The sequence below is a fragment of the Peromyscus californicus genome, unplaced genomic scaffold (genome assembly GCF_007827085.1).
Source record: "Peromyscus californicus insignis strain IS unplaced genomic scaffold, ASM782708v3 Scaffold_7__1_contigs__length_154581171, whole genome shotgun sequence".
Taxonomy (NCBI): Eukaryota; Metazoa; Chordata; class Mammalia; order Rodentia; family Cricetidae; genus Peromyscus; species Peromyscus californicus.
The window spans coordinates 154452595-154470842 of record NW_026294595.1 but is presented as its reverse complement, the minus strand read 5'-3'; the positions used below and the strand labels follow the sequence as shown (position 1 = coordinate 154470842).

Below are 18248 nucleotides of genomic sequence, written 5' to 3'. Positions count from 1 at the left end.
GTATGTTATTTCCTTTACATACAAATTAAATACAAAATGCATACAGGGCATTTATTTAGATCAAGCAAAAAGGAAACAAATGCAAGTCTGCAGTGGTCAAACAAGATGAAATATTTATTAGCCCAGGGAGAACATTTGAGACTCCTACAGTGATTGCCCACCATTTTCCTATTCTTTCATGAACTCATATCCATTAGCATAAAAGAACACATTTGGCTGAGAGCACTCCTGAAAAGCCACCTCTATCTCCTCCGGACAAGCTGTCAGAGCTGGATATTTTACATCCCAAACCTTTGGCATTCAGAAATTCTATTAAAGTCTTATCGGCAGAATGCAGGCTCAGGGTGGCACTATGTATCATTGTTCCAGGAGAAGGTGGGATAGAAGGGAGGGCCATGTTGAATTAACCTTACTACCCAGTAATATTGAAGACTCCAGAGAAGCCATTTAATTCAGATATGTGATAGTTAAACTTAAGAAATAACACAAAACAGAGAAGACAAAAGGGAGAAGCCAATATGTGCAACAAAAAGTCCTTGTGGGGCATCATTATTTTCTGAGGGAATGGAAAGTGTTTTTGCACAAACCTCAGTTTGTTAGCATCTCCTAGTCCTTTGAGCATACATAGGCTTCAAGATTTTAGCTCAGTGGACTAGAATATGCTCCAGACCCTGCCTGGGGCTGCACTTTGAATATGCAAGGAAATCTCAAATCAGTAGCCAGTCAGAGCCCAGGGCTGGCAGCCGAACCAGTAAGTTAGAATTGTTTTCCAGTTGTTTTGAGGAGTAAAGGTTCAAGATCTTTGTCTGACAGTGTTGGGAGAACAAGGTGTGTATGGGGGAGGCTCTCAGAAAAGAAGCAGAGTAGAGAATTTCGCCAAGTCTTGGGTTTGATTACCTCCCTTCAGCCCTGAAATAAACTGAGTGAAAGTGGAGGCGTGCCGAAGGCTGATCAGCACTCTGGACAGCGCTACCCTCCCCCCACCCCCCCCCACCCCCACGGAGCTGGCCTTTGTTCTCTACTCACCAAAGCCTGGAGTACGCACTAGATCCCCAGTTGCCAGTACTCCTAGCAAGGCTAAGCAATTCCAAAATTATACTCCCAACTCAAACAGCTCCTGCTTGTGACAACATCAAGGTATAATCTAAAACTTTTTCTTCATTACATAGGATTAAATTTTGTCAGAAATTTTAAGAATCATAAAACATTTTTTACAATAGCACACTGTACCTTTAAGTTTTATTTCATAAAAGTCTGCAGGCAGGTTGCATGAGCCTTTTTAAGTTTGGGAAGATCTACAGGTAAACAATTTCTGCTGGTTGGTGGGTCCACAGACTTCTCACAGGAAGAGAAGGAGAGATTTGAAAAACTAAACTATGACCGCTGCAGGCTCACTCAGAAAGTGCTTTGTGTGCACTGGGAGAGCAGACTTAATTGTTGCTTAACTGGTAGGATCATTTCAAATAAGGTGTAATTACTTGTGTAAATCTGCACACAGACATTCCAAGTGTCAGTTCATTTGCTTCATAAAAACTCTTTCAAGTAATTTTGTTCTAAACTTTCTGCATCTGTAATTGGCACCACCTTCTCCAGTGACCAGCTGGGGGTGAGGTTTTCTTGTTTCCTTCTGAAAGCTTCCCGCAGATGGGCGCCTGCCTTAATGCTGCCGGCGACAATTAGGGCGTTGTGTGCGCAGCCGAGATGGTCAGCATTAATATTGTATAGAACAGCTGAGGGCTGGGGGGCGCTGCCCCAGGCAGGCCCTGGCAGATGGAGCAAACAAAACTGGGAGCCACTTTACCCACACTCCAGGCTGACTTTGTGTGCTTGTCTCACACTCGCAAACATTTGGCAACCAGTTTATGAGACTCTCACACATACACATGCACACTCAAGCACTGAAACTATGAGTGTGATTAGGGTGTGCCTAGCAGAAGACACAAGAAGACCGGTATAGATGTCAACCACCCACACAAAGACATGAGAAGTCACACTCCACCACCACTTTCCCAGCCTCCCGAGTCAGGAGCTGCTAATCCCTCTCCCTCATTTGGCCAGTCAGCAGACCTAAAGAGAAACTTAAGTACACGGAGGCCCTCTACCAACCATCCACCCCACTTCCAACCATGGGTAAGCTGTGTGGCTTTCACAGGGCTCTGTGCTGTCAGCACTTCTGCTGAGAGCTACCCAAGCTGTCCCCAGGGTCCCTGGCTGGCATTCAAGAGGAGTGCATGTCTATCACTTTCTCGGCTGCCCAGAAAAGAGCACTGAGGACTGGCAGGGCATCCTGGCAGAACTATGAACAGCACGGAAAGGGGTGCAAGGGACTGGGGAATGGTACGCACCCAGGAAGCTCCCGCAGAGCGTCATCCTGGCCAGATGGATGAACCTCTTCTCTGGAGCCTGGATACAAGTCACTTCATACTGGAAAAAGTTGCTGCACAAACTTCTGTGTCCCAGGACCCTGGGAGCACAGACTACAACCAGCCAATCAAGACAGAGAGCACATAATCACAAATTGATGCCGGCTGCCTGCCAATGAGGCGCCCTTCCACACACAATGGGCTTCAGGCCCAGACAATGGACCCCGCCTGCAGGGCCGGGGGGGGGGGGGGGGGGGGGAGGAGGGGGGGGGGGGGGGCGAGTAGGAGAGGCAAAGATAGCCCCTCCCTATACTAAAGACCAACAGTGAGGGAGGAAATGTGGCTAGAATTGGACTGTCAAACTAGATCAAGCCTGCAGCCTGGTGGGAACAAGTCAGCAAGTGGGAGGAAGAGCAGGCCTTTTCAGGGATGAGTCCTCTACATTACCCTAAGTACAGAATAGCCACTGAGACCCTTTGGAATGATCAACTTGGACACAACTGGTACTCTCTAGGCTCCCCAATACTGAGGAAGCAATTATTTAGGTAGGCACCAGGGTGATGATATCCCCAAGCTCTTCTCTCCCAGCTTATGGCTAAGACCAATCTGGTCACTTCCATTCGGGGGCACTGTCTAAAATGAGGATGAAGTAAGAGGGCTATTCAGAGTTCTGGAGGCAGATGCAGTCTGAGCCTGCCCCTCACATCCTGGGACCTCAAGCAAACTTAATGCCTACATCCAAAGCGAAGGAAAATGGGCAGGCAGTGGGCAGCCAGGAATGGTTAGGGAGGCAGGAGGTAATGATCCCACTCAAGTGGCAGATGCTCTAGGGGAAGGGTCAGGATGACAGGGGCTCTGGGGCACTAAGGCTAGGGATCCTAAGGTTTCTGGGTGGTGCCATGTGTTGAACAGGGCAGAAATTTATGGCTTTCTGTGGATAGCTAGATGCCTGTTGGTCACAGAGAGATGATGACAAGCTAGGCATAGGCTGCAGGTCTGAACCTAGAGCAGGGGTGGGTCTGTAAACAAAGGTGTGTTGTGATACTCAGAGAAGAGAGTGAGTGAGGAGTGCTGAAGCTTGCTGAAGTGCCAGGTAGAAAAAAGAAGGAGAGGTAGGGGTGGGGGAGAATAGAGAGCATGGGGAAAGACAGGAAGGAAATTGGAGTCAGGGAAAAAATGGGGCGATGAGGTGAGTAGAGAGAAAAGGGATAAAATTGAAGTAATGAGTATGTGAGGCAAGAGGAAACACGAGGGTTGGGAACAGTGCGGGCAGAATAGAAATTGGGATACAGGGAGTAGGGCAAGGAAGAAGAGAGAAAATTGAGAGGTGAGGTGAAATGGGGGACAAGAAGAAGTGGGAAAAGGAGAAGAAGCAGAATTAGGGGTATAGGGAACAGGAAGGGAGTGGGGGCAAAGGAAAAACGGGGAACAGTGGGGAACAGGAGCAACTGATGGCTAATAGGGAATTGGAGCAGAAGTAAAGTGGGGACAGGAAGCTATAGGTGCTGTGACGGACAGTCAGGCCTCCTCATTCTGTCTGTCCCTAGCCATGGTTGCATATCTTTTTAGATGAAGTGATCTTGAACAGGTTGTCAAGGTCTCTGTGATTTAGTTTCCTTATAAATCAAAGGCAGGCCCAGGAACACTACACAGGGCAGAACACGTCGGCACTGCTTCACAGCAAATAACCACTATCACTCCCCCTCCCATCTCCAAGATTCCCTCACCCAGCAGCCCCTCCTGCACCATGATGCCCCAAGCCTGAGTTGTCTAGTCCCATTTGCTCCACCTGACTGGAACACCTGCCCTGGAGGACATTAGTAGAAATCGAGGAGATGCTTCTGGAGTGCTGCTTCCTTTTAATAGACCCCAGGCTGAAAACTTGGGTATGTTTTGAATTGGCAAGACAAATCAACCATAACTCTGAAAGTTGGCTGACTTGGGAGGCTCTTAAGCACAGCAGCTGGGTGCTGAAGGTGAGCGTGACTTGCCAACACTATGTCAGATCCCACTAGACAGCTATAAGCCCAAGAGAGTTTAGGAGCATTTATTTACCCAGTCACAGCCCTATGTTTAAAACACAGCTCTGGCTGTTGACAGCAGCTGTTACCTCAGCTTTACTCTGGGCTCAGGCCAGCTACATCTGCCTTCCCTGGACTCTCAACTCTAGTAGGGACTGCAATTGACCAAATGGGAAGGCTCTGATATCACCTGTAATAGCTATGTCTCACCAGCATGCAGCACCACACATGTCTCTGCTGGCCTATCCTAAGTTCTAAAATGACTAAGAGTTTCTAATAAGGTGGTACCCCTAGCACACACTCCAGAGTCTCTCTGTTCTGTCCCCTGGGCTCCTCCACATTTTTACCATGATCCAGAACCTTAGGGTTCCCAGATCCCCTACACAGCCAGGGAATAGGAGCCAAGATGTCTGCCATGCCTAAGCTTCAGCTTGATCTTCCTAAGGTCTCAGGCTTCCAGAGCCAGGACTCCATCCACAAGTCAGCTAGCCTGCTGCTCTGACAGAAAGAATAGAGCCTAGGGAAAGCTGTTCTGTAGGACTGGCAGAGACAAGGAAGGTCAGCTGGGCAGCTTCCAGCCAAGACTGAGAACATTGGTCTGCAGTGCAGAAGCCACTGGGAGACTCCAGTCAGCAGCCTTCAGGCTTCCAAGGGACCCAAATTCAGTGTCTTAGGCCTATGAGCATCTTAACATAAGATTTTATAGCAGTCCAGGCCTAAATCCAGCCAATTACTGGAAGTGAGGGGAGAGGAGTCACTCTTGATATCACAGTAGGGAAGAAACATTTCCTTGTAGCATGAATTATCTAAATCAGACCTCAAGAAGGACTGGAATCAGTTCCAGGGAGAGACTTCCTTCCTGTCCATCTCTTAGGTCACGTTAGAATAGGGTATTATGGGACTCAGAGACCTACAGGGAGAAGCAGCTTAGCAAGGCTTCCAGTTCAGCTGCATTCAGGCACCCAAGTGGATGAGAAGGAGCCTGCTGGTCTAGGATATTGTACCTATCCAAAGTCTCCTAGGGGAAAAGAGAGGTATTAACTAAAAACACAGAGATAGAGAAGGCTATGTGACTGGAAGGGAAAGCACATTCAGTGGACAGTTTATTTGGGCTCAGAGCAAGGAGCCCAGGTATGAGCTGAGAAGACTCCACCCTGGGTATGAGCAGACCCTAGGAAGCCAAACTCAGTGTCCTTAAATCCCCATGACCAGCCACACTGAGGCTGGGGAGGAAAGAAAGAGACAGATATGCTTAAGATCAGACTATAGAACATAAGGGACAGGCCTGACTCCTTGTCCTAGAAGCAGCCCCTTAAGATATACCTTACTAGAACATAAAAAGAAAAGAAAGTGAAGAGCAACTGACACTGCTGGGAAAAGATGAGAGGTGAAGAAAGACAAGGACAAGACTCATATCCACAACTGCAAGGGAGATGGACAAACAGATGACATGGACCAAGGAAGGAAAGGAAGCAAAAGGCCTGGGACAAAGGTCAAAACTAGATGGACTCATGGACGGGGAAAAGTATGAGGACAGAGAAAAGGGGGACAAAATTTTGAATCAGACAGATATGTAGACTCACACACATTCATAAGGACTTCTCAGAAACCTACTCAAGAACAGCAGGAAAAGTGAGCAGCTGCTGGGATCTCCACTGACATTACTTTCCACCCTGCAGGGGTCATACTGCTTCTATGTGCATGTGCTTGTGCATGCACACTCATATGAGCTTAGGACTGCCCTGCTCCAGGCTCTGTTTAAGTGGCTTTGGAATTGTGTTGCCAGAACAGATGGCCTCAGAGATAAAGCAGCCAGGCAGCCGGACAGAGAGCAAGCTGTGGGCGGTTGCCATGGCAAGCTGGGCTGGCTAAGTCTGCTTGTTAGCAAAGAGTGAGTCCCATAGAAGTCAAGACAAATGGATGCATGGAGCAGGGGGACCCTGAATAAACCTTAAAGCCTGAGATCTTGGCAATTGCAGGTTAAGGTGCCAGGACAACAGCAATCAACCTGGTCATGTCAGGAGACAAGCTGGGATGTAGTGTAGTTGGTAAAGTGCTGGCCTACCAAGCACAAACTCTTGGATTTGATTCCCAACATCTCATAAAACTGGGTATGGAGGTGCACACTTGTAATCCAAGAACTAGGAAGACAGAAGCCAAAGGATCAGAAGTTCAAGTTCACCCTCAACTACAGAGTGCATTTGAGGCTAGCCTAGGTTACATGATATCTGTCCTGAAAACAAAAACAAAAACAAAACAAAAAGAAAGATACTCCTTCCACGTCTCTGTACTAAGGTGCCAGGAGCTGATCCTGGAGTAACTCTAGCCACACCTGGCATTGGAGACCCAAAGTCGGCGTGAGGCCATGGTATACTCTAAATTCCAGGAACTCTGGATGTGCGTGAAGGAGTAGAGAGAAGCCCTCTGATAGCATCTAGGGATCGAGCCCATAAGAGGGAAGTTGTAGCTAAAGCCCTGAAAGGGTGGGGAGCTGGTGTCAGCTCCCTGAGACCTGCAAAGTCATATCCTATCAAGGTAGCCAGATGGGACATTCCAGTGGTTACAGCACTTATAAGTAAGTCCTAGTTAGAAGAACTTGGAACTCAAGATCAGGGATCCCCATAGAGCCTCCTACCCCCACCAAACACACACACACACACACACACACACACACACACACACACACACACACACGCCTATGTATACATGTATTTCCATCCATTCACAACTATATATGTACACAGACTCAAATACATATGTACATACATGTATACACACATATATACATGATACACACTATGCAAAGAAAGACATGTATACATACCATGTAGAGATCAATACATATACATGCTGTCTTAAATCACTGTTCTATTGCTCTGAAGAGACTCCATGAACAAGGCATCTCTTATACAAGAAAGTATTTAACTGGAGGCTTGTTTACAGTTTCATAGGTTTAGTCCATTATCATCATGGCAGGCATGGTGCTGGGAAGTAGTTGAGAGCTACATCCTGATCTGCAGGCAGAGAGAGAGTGTGATACTGGTCCTGGCTTGAGCTTTTGAAACCTCAAAGCACACCCCACTGACACACTACCTCTAACAAGGCCACATCTACTCCAACAAGGCCACACTTCCTAATATTTCTAATTCTTTCAAATAGTGCCGCTCCCTGGTAACTAAGCATTCAAATATATAAGCCTATGGGGGCCATTCTTATTCAAACTATCACACATGCATACTACATACTCATACATAGATACATATCATATATACACTTACATACATATATCTACCCAAATAAGTATATGCATATATATACATATATACATACATACATACATACATACATATACATGTGGTAAACATATATACTTATCACACATATTTTCTTTTGGGCCACCAACCAACTCCCAAATCATGACACAGAGACTCATTATTAGTTCTGAATGCTCTGCCTAGCTTAGACTTGTTTCTGGCTAGTTCTTTTAACTTCAATTAACCTGTTTCTCTTTATCTACCTTTTGCCTCAGGGCTTTTTACCTTTTCTTTTTGTATAACTTACTTTCACTACTTATTGTGCCTGACTGGCTGGTGGCTACCTGGCATCTTGCCCTAGGCGTGTCCCTCATTCTGTTCTTCTCTCAAGCCTAGATTTCTCCTCCTATTTATTCTTTCTCCCTGTCAGCCTCACCTATCCCTCCTCTACCTAGCTATTGGCCATTCAGCTTTTTATTAGGCCAATCAGGTACCTTAGGCAGGCAAGGTGAAACAGTGTCAATACATCTTTACATAGTTAAACAAATGCATCATATTTGTAACATATCTTTATAAAAAGTATATATATATATATCTTTTATATATATCTTTACACAGTTAAAGTAATATTCTGCAGCATAAACAAATGTAACACACATTTACATAGTTAAAATAATATTCTGCAACACACATACATACATATATACACAGCATTAGAGTTTCCCTAGAGAAACAAAGACATTTATTAACCCCATAAAGAGGTCACTAACAGACCAAAGAAAGGATTCCATACAACACACACACCAGAGTCCTGAGCTTGCTGCAGGAGGCTGAGCCTGGTGAGTGTATACAGTAATAGAATAGTGCATTTCATATGCTGGAAACTAACTGAAGGAGCCATGTTAGAATGTGGTTCATTAAGAGCCTCAAGCCAAGAATCTTGCACGACCCTCACTATCTGACCCCACCACACATACACCAAGAGCCCTGAATGATATTGTGGTAGTTTAAATGAAAATGGCCCCATAGGCTCATAAGGAGTGGCACTATTAGAAGGTGAGGCTTTGCTGGAGTAGGCCTTTTTGAAGGAAGTGGTCACTGGAGATGGGCTTTGAGTTATCAGATGCTCAAGGCACACCCAGTGTGGCATTCACTTCCTGCTGCCTGCCGATCCAGATGTAGAACTCTCAGCTCCTTTTCTAGCACTATGTCTGCCTACGTGCCACCATGCTTCCTGCCATGGTGACAACCGACTAAATCTCTGAATTGTAAGCCAGCCCCAATTAAATGTTTTCCTTTGTAAGAATTTGCTGTGGTCATGGTGTCTCTTCACAACAATAAAACCCTAACTAAGACAAATGTCTACTCCCCCACCCCCACCCCCCATACAGGGCCTCTCTGAGACTAGAAAGAAGCTAAATCACAAGCCATACCAGAATTTACATTAGGCTCCAAATTAAGGAAATAGTTTACAAACTTCACGCCTCAGACTGGAGCTGGGAAGAAAAGCGGGACAGGACTCTTTTTCCTCACCCCCAACCCCCACACTTCATTCAGGGAGGGGAAAAAGACCTCTGCATTTCTGGCTAGAGCTCATGGCCTCCTCAGTCATCTGTGACTTTAAGGACCTTACAACCCACCACACTCTCTGCCAGGCCAGCTGCTATTAGCCACATCTTACCAGACACTTGACACTCCCATACACAAGATGGGCTCTCACTGACCTGTTTCAAGTTCCATTTGTCCCTGCGCCATCAGACCCAGCCCTCTTTCCATAGTATACAACACCCTCAAAAGAGTACCACTTGGTGTTTGTGTTTAGTTTTCTTCCACTAACACAGGTCCCTGGGAGCTCTTGGAATACCTATGGATGACTGCAGAGAAGCCTGCTGTCTCCTAACAGCAAATCTCAAGCTCAAACCACTCTATCTTGCCCACAGAACTTTCCTTCACATTCTCCAGAGCCTGACGTCCAGTCTGCTTTCCTCTGTATACACCAGACAATGGCTCTATTCTTAGATCTTTTCCACAAATCAAGATCAAGTTTCAGGAGATTTTCAAGCATTTATATATGGCCTTGCCACGAAATGTCTCTGACACCTGTCCCCGCCCCATTCCAGTATGGGGGTGGGGAGGATAGGTCCACTGTGCCAATCATTTTGTCACTAGCTTCTGCCTATGAGTTCCATGAGGAACATAGAATCACCCCACCAGGAAAAGAGCATGTCCCCTGCACCCTGCATTTTGTTCATCAGTGTTCCCCTTGAGGATCTTAGTCTTCTGGAATAACAGAACATGGATCTGTCTGACAATGAGACTTAGAGCACCCTACTTCTGTGGAGTTTTCACCCACATTTGTTATGTGAGTTAATGGCACCTTAGTGCCATCAAAAAGGATACACATGATGAGATGCAGGATCCCCTACTTACTTCCTATCCCCAACCAAGGTGCTTGGACCCCATTCTGAGAGTCATCACTATCTAAGTCAGAATCTGATTGAAATGGCAAAAACATCACCCCATGACCATGTCTTCAGAAGCAGGAACTGTCTTAGGACACTCTGTAGATGTAACAGTCTTATTAAATAAGAAACACAGAGCCAAATGCAGAGTTAAAAGCCCAAGAGGTCAGAGCAGTAGCTAAGAGCTGATACTAAAAAACCTTTCTTACCCTTCGCTGCCGCTGTCGCCCTTCCCCTCAGAAAGAGACCTACTTCCTGTGTATCTGTCTTTTTATTGACTTTCTGTTCTGCTTTCTCATTGGTTGTAAACCCAACCACATGACCTCCTCATCACTGCCTGTCTATACAGACCTCCAGGTCTTCTATGGTTGGTTTTGAGATTAAAGGCATGTGTCTCCATGCTGGCTGTATCCTTGAACACACAGAGATCTGTCTGTCATGTGATTGGGATTAAAGGTGTGCACCACCACCGCCTGGCTTCTGCTATGGCTTGCTATTATCTCTGACCCCAGGCAACTTTATTTATTAACATACAAATAACATTTCAGTACAAATGAAATATCACCATATTTCTCCTTTTCTATTTTAATAAAAAGAAAAAAGGAAAAAAGTTATAACTAATATAAGAAAAACTATATACAAAAGTACAATAACTATATATTATATATACAAGCAATAAATACCCAAACAATGTCTAGCCCATTTTCATTTGACAAATTCAGAGAAAATAATTCCATTATCTATCCCATTTTGGTAAGTCCAAAATGTACCTGATTCACTTTCTATCCTAACTTATATTACTAACAACTATCTTATAACATCTTTCAAATTTATGCATTTACACCTCTTTAGTGAGTTTCTTTTCTAAAATTCTTTAACAAGGAAAACTATAACTATAACTATCTAATCTTCAACTATATTAGTTAGTTATAGTTGAAGACTCCCTCAGAGACCCAAGAAGGAAATAATATTACCTAATAAAAACTAAAAACAGGAACTATATGCAAGCAGCTTCCAAAAAAAAAAATGTGAGTTGACAGAAACAGCCAGCTGCCTGGACAGTCACCTGAGGTTTCTCCACAGTGTTGGGGCATCATCTTCAGCCTATAGGCTTAGCGTATCTGACAGACTCATTTGTGAAGTAGGATGTATACAAGGTCAACAGTTCGACCTCACATTTGGTGAGAGCAGTCCATGTACCAGAAACACCTGAATTCCACTAGTCATGTCATGATTCAGGATTTTAATGTCTAACTATTAATTTTCATTTCTTTATATCCTAATAGTTGGCAATAACAACATTCAAGGATCAGCAAATTGCATTACATTGTTAAATGAACGGTATAAGTACAATATCTTGAACAAGATTAGAAATATATGTATGGCATTTTCTAATAATATCAATCTCAATATATATAATTTGTATACAATATAAAAAAATCCAATCCAATGTAAAGTATTTAAAACTAGTAATTGTCTCTTTTTTTTCTTTTTTTTTTTACAAGAACCTTAAATCTAATCTCCTTTGCTTAGCCCTTTTCCTAACCCTTAACAACAACTTGTAACCAACCCTCCTAAACAATGAAAATTATCCCAGACCCAAAACCCATTAAAAGACCAAAAAACCACCCGCCCCATACCACCTCTTTGGGAATGTGGGCGTCATATTCTTAAAATTGCTTCTTGCTGGATATGGGCGAGGGTTCTTTATTCTGAAAAGAAAAACTTTGGGTTAATTGTCAAATTCTAGAAAAGGTAGTTGTATCCTTTGTTGTCCAGTTTGAGCATAATGTCAAAGTTCAGGGCTTATCTCAAGTCCTTATTCAAGTAGTCTTTGAAACTGGATCATCTCAGCTAGCCATCTCAAAATTGCTCTGAGCAGTTTGTTGTCCAAAGCTGATCTGTAGATGATGTTTGTCAGCTTAGTGGTATTGTTATTGTACACATGGAATTGTTGTTGTTGTGGGGCCCCATCTTCTTTCTGGAGACTTCAGTTGATGTTAGGCCTGGCTGTGATTTCCTGCAGAAAATTGATAAGATGCTCAAATACAAAGACATGTATAGGCAGCTAATTGAAGCCTTTCTTTTCTAGAATTAGTATTCTATATGACCATTACTATCTTAACAAAGTTTAAAGTGTATATATACATATATATATATATATATATATTAACCTTGTAAATTTTGATATAAAATTCATACTTTAAGAAAAGTTTAAAGAATCAGAATAGAATCAAAGAATTGAGATTAGTAGTAATAGAATAGTCCCTTAATTAATATGGTTTTTCTCCTGTCCCATATCAGAAGATGGCTCTTTCTTCTGGCATGATACAGGGTGTTTGCATTTTCCTTTTAACAATATGCTTGAGTTTAAAGAAGGAGAGAGCCATTCTCCAACTCCAAAGCCAGCTTTAAATTCTAATTGAACTGGGACTACAGAAGACCAATAGTGTTAAATGTCTTTAGAGAAGAGCAAAAACAAACATTTAGGAAGACTTATGAAATTTTGTAGATGATATACCAATAGGCCATTTTACTCTTTTTCTTGGGACAGATGATTTGTCCTTTTTCTTCAGTTGTCTCATTTGTCCAGTGTTCTTCAGATTCCTTAGCCTTCACTCTCCTAAAAGACAAAAACAAAAACCTTTCCCCAAGACTAATTTTGGGGAGGTTCTCTTTCAGCAAGTTTTATCTGATTAAAATGAAAAGGCATGTGTTAATGGTATAAGTTAGTTTAAATTGGATGGTCATGTTGGTTGATGAACTATCACCTCCTCTAATTAAGAGGTCTCTCCTGTTCAAATCAAACCTTTATCAGTTTTGATGGTATCCACAGCTTATCTTCTCCTGTAGAAACAAAAGCAAAACCTCGTCTGCAACATAACACATATCCTGGTTTCCATTCTGAGGTCAGCACATCCTTAAAGTATATAGGCTGATTTAATTCTGTAGTTCTTTCTATTATCCAATGTCTCTCTGCAGCTGTTGTTCCTTTCTTGTTAGCATTGAGAAAATTCAAAGTTAATAGAACATTATGCAGTCTATTTCTGGGGGGTTTTATTACTCCTTTTTGTTTATTTAGCATATCCTTTAGAGTTCTGTTTGATCTTTCTGTAACTGCTTGGCCTATAGGATTATGAGGTATACCTGTAATGTGCTTTATACGGTAATAAGCAAAAAACTGTTTCATTTTAACAGAGACATATGCTGGAGCATTGTCAGTTTTAATTTGTACAGGTATACCCATGATGGCCATAACTTCTGGCAAATGAGTGATTACAGAATCAGCTTTTTCAAAGCATTTCAAAGCATTTGCCCATTGAAATCCTGAATGAGTATCAATGGCATGGTGTACATATTTCAATTTTCCAAATTCTGCAAAGTGAAACACATCCATCTGACAGATTTCATTCCTCTGAGTATCCTTTGGGTTACAACCTGCTGGTAATGGCGTCTGATTGTAATAGGAACAAGTAGGACATTTCCTTACAATTTCCTTGGCTTGTTGCTAGGTTATGGAAAATCCTTTTGTAAACCTTTACTATTGACATGATGTTTTTTATGAAATTCTGAGGCCTCCAGCACATTTCCTATCAATAATTTATCAATCTCATCATTACCTTGTGCTAGAGGGCCTGGCAGACCCATATGGGATCAGATGTGAGTTATATATAAAGGATGACCCCTTTTCCTGATTGTATCTTGTAACTGAATAAATAGTGAAGTTAATTCTGAAGCATCAGGGATAAATTCTGCAGTCTCAATATGTAATACCACTCTTTCAGTATACTGAGAGTCAGTAACTATGTTGAGAGGTTCTGAAAAATCCATTAATACCAACAGAATAGCATACATTTCCGATTTTTGAACGGAATTATAAGGACTTTGAACCACTTTACTTAAATTTTCTGATTTGTAACCTGCCTTTCCTTGTCTGTTTGCATCTATATAAAATGTCCAAACTCCAGATATGGGTTTTTCCCATACAATTCAAGGAAAAATCCAATCAGCTCTCTTTATAAGATCAATTCTATGGCTTTTGGAATATTTGCTGTTAATTTCTCCCAAAAAAAATTACTGCAAGCTCTTTGCCAAGGTTCACTTTCTGTCCATAATTTTTCAATATCCTCCTTAGTTAAAGGTAGGACAATTTCTGCTGGGTCTATTCCTGCTAATTGACAAAGTCTCAATTTTCCTTTCAAAATCAAGTCAGAGATTTTTTCCACATAAATTTTTAATTTTTTATTGGGTTTATTTGGTAAAAAATATCCATTTCAATATAATATCTTCCCTCTGCATTAATATTCCTGTAGGAGAATGCCTAGAGGGTAAAATAACCAAAATGCAATCCAGCTTTGGATCAATACAATCCACATGCCCTTCATGTACTTTCTTTTCTACCAAGGCCAATTCTTTCTCAGCTTCAGGTGATAATTCTCTTGGACTATTTAAGTCCTTGTCACTTTCTAAGGTTTTGAACAAATTATGCAGTTCATCATTTTTTACCCCAACAATAGTTCGTAGATGAGAAATGTCTCCAAATAATCTTTGAAAGTCATTAAGAGTCTGTAATCGATCTCTCCTAATTTGCACATTTTGGAGTCTAATTTTTTGTAGCCCTATTTTATATCCTAAATAATTAATAGAATCTCCTCTTTGTATCTTTTCAGGAGCAATTTGTAATCCCCAGCAAGGCAAAATTTTCTTTACTTCTTCAAACATTCTTTCTAAAGTATCTACATTTGAGTTGGCTAGTAAAATATCATCCATATAATGATAAATTATAGATTTAGGAAATTTTTTACATATCACTTCCAATGGCTGTTGTACAAAATATTGGCACAGGGTTGGGCTATTCAACATTCCCTGTGGGAGGACCCTCCATTGATATCTCTTAACCGGTTGAGGATTATTATAAGTAGGCACTGTGAAAGCAAATCTTTCTCTGTCTTTTTCTTGTAAGGGTATTGAAAAGAAGAAGTCTTTTAAATCAATAACTATGAGAGGCCATCGTTTAGGTAACAGAGTAGGCAAAGGAATTCCAGATTGTAGAGAGCCCATTGACTGAATTACTTTGTTTATTGCTCTAAGGTCTGTTACCATTCTCCATTTACCAGATTTCTTTTTAATAACAAATATAGGAGAATTCCAAGGACTGGTTGATTCCTCAATATGCTGAGCATTTAACTGTTCTTCTACCAGCTCTTCTAAAACCTGGAGTTTCTCTGTTGTTAAAGGCCATTGGTGAACCCATACATGCTTGTCTGTTAACCATTTTAAAGGTAGAGCTATTGGGGTCTTTGGAAGATCATCAGTTGTTGTGCCCTGTTCTTGTATAATATGGATGGCTGGTGACCACTCATTAGAATAATACCTTCTAATATTTCTATCAGAAACATATGCTAGTTTATGATTTGTTTCTGAGGTTGGAGGGATGTTAATCAGTATTCCATTGTTGCAACAGGTCTCAACCCCACAGGTTCATAGCTATGTTAGCCACATATGGTTTTAATTTTCCTCTCTGTCCTTCTGGACCTATACAATCGAGCCATCTTGCACTCTGTTTCACTTGAGATAATGCTCCAATTCCTAACAGCTGAACATTTACCTCTTGAAGAGGCCAAGTTGGATGCCAAAATTCTGGTGCAATTATGGTCATGTCAGCACCTGTGTCTACCAGCCCAGACAACAAAACACCATTTATTCTTATTGTTAATTTTGGTCTTTGTTCATTTATAGAAGTTTGCCAAAAAATTTTCTTTATGTTTTCTCCTGAATTTTCTGTTCTCTCTGTCTCAGCTGTTTCATTACCCTGAGCAGCCTGGCTTATTCCAATAGGCATTTGGTTATTTATTTGCTCTGAGTAGGGGTTTCCTCTATGACTCCAGGAAAGGTCTGAACTGGATTTGCTGTGGGAGCCTGCCTGAGGCCCCTGTGGGAGTTTCCTGAAGACTGAGGCAAAGGATTACCTTGCCTGTCCCTTGTTGATCTACATTCGTTGGTCCAGTGTTTTCCCTTACCACACCTTCTGCATACTCCAGAAGGAAGGGACATTCTGTTGTCATTGTTCCTTGGAGAAACAGTGTTTCTAGGAATGCCCTGTTTACAGTCCCTTTTCAAATGTCCTTGCTTTCCATTTGACATTCTTCACACCTCTTAAAATTGATTCTCCTATCCACATATCATCATGGTCATGAGCCTCAACATTAAACGTGTCTCTAATCCAATCTTCTAAGGGTGCAGATCTTGCCTTTAACAGCCTGATTATTCTTTTGCATGCTGCATTTGCATTCTCAAAAGCCAAAGATTCGATTATTATCTTGCTAGCTTCTGAATTTGGGACCATTATCTTTACTGCTGAAGTCAATCTTTGTAAGAAATCTGTGAAGGATTCTTTTGGGCCCTGTATAACCTTTGTAAATGACTCATTTTCTTTCCTGGTTCCTCAACTCTGTCCCATGCATTCAAGGCTGCCGTTTGACATAGAATTAGGGTTTGGGTATCATATAAACATTGTGTTTGTATTACAGCATATTGGCCTTCTCCAACAAGCTGATCCTGGAAGATTTGTATACCTTTAGCCCTCCATTGGTTTTCTATGTTTTTAGCTCCCTCTTTGAACCACATTTGCCACTGCAGTTGTGCCCCGGGTTCCAGAACAGCATTTACCAGCTCTCACCAGTCCTGTGGTATAATCTTATTATAAGTTGACCAGGAGTTTAACATTTGCTTTACAAATGGGGAATGCATGCCATAAGATACTATTGCCTCCTTAAACCTTCATAAATCTAGCATTTCAATTGGAGTCCAAATATTTTGTGCATTCACTTGACCAGGTAGCTGCTGTATGGTTACTGGATAGATTAAGGGTGATTGTGTGAAAACAGGGTTTCTTTCTGTAACCTTATAATCCAATCCTGAAACAATTTCACTGTTAATTTCTTCTGTCTGAATCTGAATTTCTCTATAATTCATTTTAACAGGTTTAGCAGGTTTTTCTAAAGTTTTTATCCTGGCACTTAAATTGACTATCTTTTTAAATAGTAAAATAAGGATAAGGAAAGTAATAATGTACATAATCCCATCAATATTAATTTTCTCATATAGTTGTTCCATTTTCAGACTGCCTAAAATTTTATCAAACAAAGACCAATTTTGTTCCAATGTACACATAATACCCATTTTTTTAAATGTGGAAAAAAATTCTTTAAATAGTTTTTCTTTAAAATATCTGATATCTTAATTGACTTATCAAGTCTGCATAGAACAGTAGAAATCTGAGGGAATTTCAAAACAGCTACCTAGCATCTGAGGTGTGAATCCAGAGAGAGAGAGAGAGAGAGAGAGAGAGAGAGAGAGAGAGAGAGAGAGAGAGAGCAAGAAAGCATAGCCACAAGTTCTGGCTAAAAACTTAAATCCAGCCACATGTTCCTGCTTGAGTCGAGTAGAGCCTGGGCTCTGGCTTCCTTAAGCTCTGACCATGTGCATTGGAGTTTCTGTGTAGCTGTTGCAATTACAGTCGAGTGTAGCTGACCAGTAGCTCTGAAAGGCCTGACTTGTTCATAGCACCAGCTGCGGGTAACCGCTTGTAGCTACAGTCAGTTGGGCCTGGGGCCTAGGCCGAGCTAGGCCCAGGCAGGGAGCCAGGCCTGCTGAGGGGGGAGCGGGGCGGGCCACCAAGCCAAGCCCAGCCAAGTGGTTTTTAATGAATTCTTGCCACGTTGGGCACCAAATGTAGATGTAACAGTCTTATTAAATAAGAAACACAGAGCCAAATGCAGAGTTAAAAGCCCAAGAGGTCAGAGCAGTAGCTAAGAGCTGATACTAAAAAACCTTTCTTACCCTTCGCTGCCGCTGTCGCCCTTCCCCTCAGAAAGAGACCTACTTCCTGTGTATCTGTCTTTTTATTGACTTTCTGTTCTGCTTTCTCATTGGTTGTAAACCCAACCACATGACCTCCTCATCACTGCCTGTCTATACAGACCTCCAGGTCTTCTCTGGTTGGTATTGAGATTAAAGGCATGTGTCTCCATGCTGGCTGTATCCTTGAACACACAGAGATCTGTCTGTCATGTGATTGGGATTAAAGGTGTGCACCACCACCGCCTGGCTTCTGCTATGGCTTGCTATTATCTCTGACCCCCAGGC

At 42.1% G+C, this 18248-nt stretch overlaps 1 protein-coding gene across 1 annotated transcript in view; it reads right to left on the bottom strand.

Annotated features, from left to right (window-relative positions):
• Positions 1–10245: 10245 nt before the first annotated feature.
• Oprl1 (opioid related nociceptin receptor 1) overlaps positions 10246–18248 on the bottom strand; it is a 68393-nt gene continuing 60390 nt past the window's right edge. The window contains exon 6 of the transcript XR_008215028.1: positions 10246–12120. The gene's annotated coding sequence lies outside the window, so the exon portion shown is untranslated. The remainder of the gene's footprint in view (positions 12121–18248) is intronic.